The sequence below is a fragment of the Rhagoletis zephyria genome, unplaced genomic scaffold (genome assembly GCF_001687245.7).
Source record: "Rhagoletis zephyria isolate East Lansing unplaced genomic scaffold, Rhagoletis_zephyria_1.1 Rzeph_scaffold_01408, whole genome shotgun sequence".
Classification (NCBI taxonomy): domain Eukaryota; kingdom Metazoa; phylum Arthropoda; class Insecta; order Diptera; family Tephritidae; genus Rhagoletis; species Rhagoletis zephyria.
The window spans coordinates 52,558-58,923 of record NW_016158492.1 but is presented as its reverse complement, the minus strand read 5'-3'; the positions used below and the strand labels follow the sequence as shown (position 1 = coordinate 58,923).

The 6,366-nt window shown below is 38.1% G+C and overlaps 1 long non-coding RNA gene across 1 annotated transcript in view; it reads left to right on the top strand.

The window, feature by feature from the left end:
• LOC108363914 (uncharacterized) overlaps window positions 1–5,656 on the top strand; it is an 11,109-nt gene extending 5,453 nt beyond the window's left edge. Inside the window, exon 3 of the long non-coding RNA XR_001847672.1 lies at window positions 5,284–5,656. This is a non-coding gene — a long non-coding RNA (uncharacterized LOC108363914). The remainder of the gene's footprint in view (window positions 1–5,283) is intronic.
• The last annotated feature ends 710 nt before the right edge of the window (window positions 5,657–6,366 follow it).

Below are 6,366 nucleotides of genomic sequence, written 5' to 3'. Positions count from 1 at the left end.
TATTGTCAATTAAATCGAATGCTTTGTATTGCATGCGCTCCACGTTTTTCTCGGACACACAACATTGAAAGTTTCTGGATCCACAACATTGAAAGTTTCTGGAACACAACATTGCAAGTTGATAAAAGCGTTGTAATAAAATACATCGATGTTTTCCTTCGATTCGATGCATCGAAATGTACATCGATATTTTTCGATGCATCGAAGGGCATACATCGATGCATCGATTTGCATAGGATTTTTCAGATAATGTTTCACAACAAAATATGTTATTAGCGACTAAAGCTACAACAGCTAGCAATTTCATCCAGTTCGGAAATTTTTTGGAAATTACAATGCGGGACAAATTTGTAGTGGGCCTGGAGAAAGGTCCAGATCGCGATAAGATTTTACTAGAAGATGTGGCTAACTGTATATTTCATCGCAAAAGCAACGGAATACATACAAAAACAATGCTCACGGCCAGATGAAAAACAGCAAGATCATCTTATTTATATGAATAACAAGAAGAAAATCGACAGACAACAGCAGGGTACCCAGCAGCAAAAACTACGAAAGCAACACCAGTGTGACCGGCGTAGTCAGCGACGGTATGCATGTACGGTATGTGGTTATAAGAACCACGAAACGAGTAAGTGCAAATATAAAGATTATAAATGTAACAGATGTAATAAAAGGGGCCATTTAGCCAAAGTATTTAAAGTAAAGAAGAGGAAAAGGAAATGTATTATGTACAAAATCAAGAAGAAAGTTTATTTAATTTAAAAAGTTTAAACTCAGTGGATGATAGTCCAATATATGCAACAATTTGTATTAAAAAACAATCCTTTAAGTGGCAGTTAGATTCGGGGTCTCAAAACAATGTCATTTCGGTAGATACATTTAGACGGTATTGTGGCGAATCTAAGCTTAAGCACTTAAACGTAATTTTGAAAACGTAAAATGGGTCAGTGATTCACCCAGTTCAATGTAGAAGTGGAGTTCAAAGGTTAAGCAAAGGTTGTGCCAATATTGGTAGTCCTAAATGGTGGTCCTCCGCTGCTAGGTTGGAATTTTATGCGCACATTTGACATCAGCATAACCTCCCTGAATTATATAAATAACGCAGATAAAACGCAATTTTAAAAGAGTTTTCAAAACTTTTCGATGGAAGCTCAGGATGTTTTAAAAAAGAAAAAGTGCCTCTAACATTGAAAGACGGCGCAGTCCCGAAGTTTTTTAAGCCAAGGCCAATAGCATTAGCTCTGCAGAAGAAAGTGGATTATGAGATTCAGAAGTTGGTTAATATGAATGTTTTGAAACCGGTCGATTATTGTGAGTGGGGAACACCAATTGTACCCGTTTTAAAGAAAAACGGAGACATAGGGATCTGTGGCGATTTTAAGATCACCTTGAATCCGCAGTTGGTGATAGAACAATATCCCTTGCCCCGAATAGACTATATATTTTCCAAACTTCATGGTGGTATAGAATTTACTAAGCTCGATCTGTCAATGGCTTACCAGCAATTTCAGTTAGATGAGGATTCGCAAAAGTTAACTACGATCTCTACATCTAGGGATTTGTTCCAATACACACGACTGATTTACGGCCTTGCGTCGGCACCAGCCATATTTCTAAGGGCCGTGGACAAAATTTTTGCAAGTATGGATGGTGTAGTTGTCTTCTTAGATGACATTCTGGTAACCGCGCCCGCTCGACAGTTACATATTAAAACGTTAGTGAAAGTACTAAACATCTTACAAGAATTAGGGCTCAGATTAGCTTCTGATAAGTGCGAATTTTTTGCTAAAAAGATCAAATATTTAAGTCAAGTGCTCGACGCAAATGGGTTGCACCCGGAACCCGAGAAAATGCGCGAAATAGCCAATATGCCATATCCCACTAATAAGAAAGAATTTAGATCATTCTTGGGAGTAAATAAATTTTTTAAAAATTTTGTCGCAGATATTACGGAGTTGTCAGCTCCTTTATACGATTTGTTAAAGACTAACGCCGATTTTAATTGGATGAAGAAACATTCAGCGTCAGTAGATTTGCTCAACAATAAGTTGAAAGAAAATGTTTGTCAGGCGCACTATAATCCTAATTTGGAAACCACGCTGACGGTAGATGCCACCCCTGTTGGGGTGTCAGCAGTTTTGACGCAAATCAGGGAGGGTCAAAAGCTTACTATCGATAGTGCATCTAGGAAGTTGTCCGATACGGAAAAGCGATATTCTCAGCTGGACAGGGAAGCTTTAGCGATTTTGTTCGGTGTTAGAAGATTTCATCACTATATATTTGGTAGACATTTCACTCTTGTAACAGACAACAAGCCACTGCAGCATATTTTTGGTCATAAGAAGGGGATACCAGTTATGGCAGCCAATAGATTGCAAAGAATTGCCATAGTCCTATCGGGATATGATTTCGATATCGCACATATTAAATCTGAAGAAAACGTGGCAGGTTTTTTTTCACGTCATCCGAGCGGGGCAGAAATGGAAATTTTGTCCGAAAATATAGGGTTAAACTATTTGCGGGAAGTAAGTGTTTTACCCGTGAATGAGGAGCTTATAAGGGCAGAATCAAAAGATGATACAGTAGTATCTAAGGTTATGAACTTTGTCCGAAATAAATAGCCAAATAAGTGTTTGGACCCGGAACTTAAACTTTTTTATGCGAAAACTAGAGTTATCAGTCGAAAATGATTGTCTGTTTTGGGGTCATCGGATCACCATTCCTCGCGGATTACAAAAACGAGTGTGCGAATTTTTACACGTATCTCACATGGGCATCAATAAGATGAAATCGATGGCTAGAAAATGTTGTTGGTGGCCGGGTCAGTCGCTCGATTTAGAGAGCTTAGTAAAGGGTTGCGACGCTTGTCTTGCAGTTAGAGATAATCCACATAAGCAGGAGCTTATCTCATGGAAATGGCCGGAAAGGCCATGGTCTAGGATTCACATAGATTTTTTGGGCCGATATGGAACCGCTGTTGTTTAGTCGTTGTAGACAGTTTTAGTAAATGGGTCGAGTGCGTGGATATGGGCAGAAATACAACCAGCGGTGCTACGATCAGGGCTTTGAGGGAACTTTTCGCACGTTTTGGGTTACCACAAACCCTAATGTCGGTTAATGGTACAGCGTTTGTATCTCATGAGCTTCGGCAGCTTTTAAAGGATAATGCCATTGAACACTTGACCACTCCGGTGGGAAATCCTGCTACCAATGGCCAAGCCGAGAATAGTGTGAAAACAATTACAAATGCGTTGAAGAAAAATTTGTATCAATCGGAAGGTTCAAAATTTGAAATGGTATTATGCAGATTCCTACTCGATTATAGAAATACAGTACATGTAAGCACGGGGGTATCTCCGGCGCAGCTAATGTTCAGCCGGCAATTGAAAACGAGATGTGCTTTATTGAATTCAAAACGTCAAGTACACGTACACGTACAGTAACTGTACACGTCGAAACGGTACGACGACATGTAAGCGATAAGCAACTCAAGCAGAAAGAGTATTACAAAGGCCGGAAGTCGCATAAATTTGAAGTTAACGATAACGTAATAGTTAAGGATTATTCTGTCCCAGGCAAGGTGTCATGGGTCCGTAGTTTAGTAATGCGGAAGTTAGGAAAACAAACTTATTTTGTGAAAATCGCCAATTCGGGCAAGATTTGGAAGCGTCATTCGAATCAAATTATCAAGTGTCATGAGCCTAAAGAAAATATTGACGTTCCAAGTACCTTGCTGGATTGCACTCAAAGATTGCAGGTGGATAATCTGTTGCCAACTGGAGATGCCACCCAAAATATCACTAGAGCAAATACTAATGTTTCATATAATACAAATCATAGTGAGGATCGTAGTGTAAGCGCTGACCAAACAGAGCCTAACTGCCACCGTTATTATTTACGGGCTAGAACTAAGGTGTAACCATCTTTGTATCTCATTTTTAAAGCGCGCAGCTTGACAGTTAAAGGGGGGCTATTGTAGTATATCGATATAGACCGATACCGATAACCAACTGACATCGCGACAACTAAAATGGTTGACTTCACTATTATAGCCCGAACACAATGAAAACGACGAGCTACAAACCACAGCTGTCAAATTATTTTAACACGTACTCTTATGTAGATAATTATTTTGGCGACGACCGGGCTACGCGACGGCTGTGGTTGTGGCCAGATTAGATCTATTTCTATTTTTCTGGCGACAGATAAGGTTCTTCCTCTTCTTTTATGTCAAACTCATACAAATTCATGATGTCGCTGCCGCGTTCAAAGAAATCATGTCGCCATCGACAATGCGCTTAGATAATAAAGATGACAAATTGGAAGCTGTAGCGGTAGCTCGTCGTTTTCAATGTGTTCAGAACTTTACATGTCAATCTGTCGTTTTTGGTTGTTAGTTCGGCTTCCTCTGTAATTGTTGAGCACCACGCTAAAACACTTTACGTTGTAAGCATTTTACTTGTTAAGTTCACTCAATAAATATTAATTACATAAAAAGAACGTGTGCATTTATTACATATTGTATGTTGGCACATTTAGTTGAGAGCATTGAGAAAATTCAGAAAAAGTAATTTATAATTAAAGGCAAGTAAGCAGAAAGCTTATTTAAGCCTAGTATTGTCTTTTCGCGTTGGTTTTTTTTCTTTCTCTGCTTTACGTGAATTAATATTATTAATAATTTCTCGACGGAGCGATTAAAAAACATGTCCGCACAGATTGACAGTCAATCACCAACAAAAAAAAGTGGAAAAGAGGAACCAGAATTTACAAGGCGAACTTAGCACGGTGCGTAGGCAACTGGCTGAGTCAGCTGGCATCGTTGGATCGAATCCCACTGAAAGAAATCTGATGAGGAAATGTGGTGATTTCCGAAATGGCTATCACTTCTGGCATTTTTTCTAAATTATTGTTGCTTTTCCACAATAGTTTTTCATTAAAAACGGCATCAAGCTCAATAAAAATTTTTGAATATAGTTGTTCATAAACTCAAAACGTTAAACTCGAGTTAAAATTTCAAGTATTACTCTCTCCTATAAAATTTTGGCAAACTCACACACGAGGTTTTGCATATTGTTGATACGCGGTTTTGTACTTTAAACGACGATATGTATATGTTTTAACAAAATCAAACAAACAAGCTTATTCAATATGAAACAAAGAACAGCTAAACTTAACTTCGGCGCCCACATAACACTGTGGGTAATAGCGTAGCCGAGATATTGGTACGGTTAGAGCTGCTACTTTGAAGAGCGGCCGCAGGTAGCCTACTCACAAAAGGAGTTTCATTTTTCATTTCATTTATTTCAAAAAACATTAGTAAAATAAGACTTAGTCTTTTTTAGTACAACAGGTTCATACAAATTACAAATTACAACAATAGAATATTAAATGTAATAACAAATATCGAGAGTATTCTAGATAAATATTACAAATACAGATTGGTTCATCAATTTGAAGAGAAGTGGGTATACAGAATAGCTTTAAAGTTGCTCTTGTTAAGTTTGCTTCTAACATTAATTGGAATGGAGTTCCAGATTCGTATAGCGTTAATGAAAAACAGTCTTGTGGAATTGTTAAATTTGTATAGAGGTAAGATTAAGTCGTACGATCGCTCCGACTTAGGAAAGATAAGTTTTTCATATAAGTAATAAGGTATCTTCATATTCATAAGTCGGAAAAGGAAAATGCAGTTTCTGGCCTTTATGTAGTCGCAGATTTCACACCCCAGCAAGGAAGACCTACAGGCAGATATATGGTCAAATTTACGAATACCAAATACGTACCGAGTAACATGATTAAATAAAATGTCAATTTTACGGGCAGAGGCGGAATCAAGTTTGCTGTATACCAACTCTGAGTACGTTATTATAGGTACAATTAACTGACGAGCTAGCATTCTCTAGTGGCAACTGGAGTGAATGATGCCGAAAGCCTCAGATTTCTAAGTATTCCATATACTTTGCTCACTACAGAGTTAATATGATCACAACAGCTAAGGTTAGAGTTGATAACAAACCCCAAGTTAGTTATTTTGGTAACCAGTTTTAAGGATTGATTATTAATATAGCGAAGGGATACTGTCGATATTAAATTTCTTCTTGTAGACTGGTAATACATAAGACTTGGAGGGATTGAGACAAAGTCCGTTCTTAGTAGCCCAACATAAAACAGAATCTAAGTCTTTGTGTAAATTTATGGCAATAACATCCTTATTTTGGAAGCGGCCGGAGAAATAAAGTTGAATGTNAACAAGTAAGAAAGTCTAAGTTCGGGTGGAGCCGAACATTAAATACCCGGCGCAAGTATTAAATATATGTTTTTTCACCTTTCCGAAAGCTACCGCTAGATGGTAAGCCGGGGTGT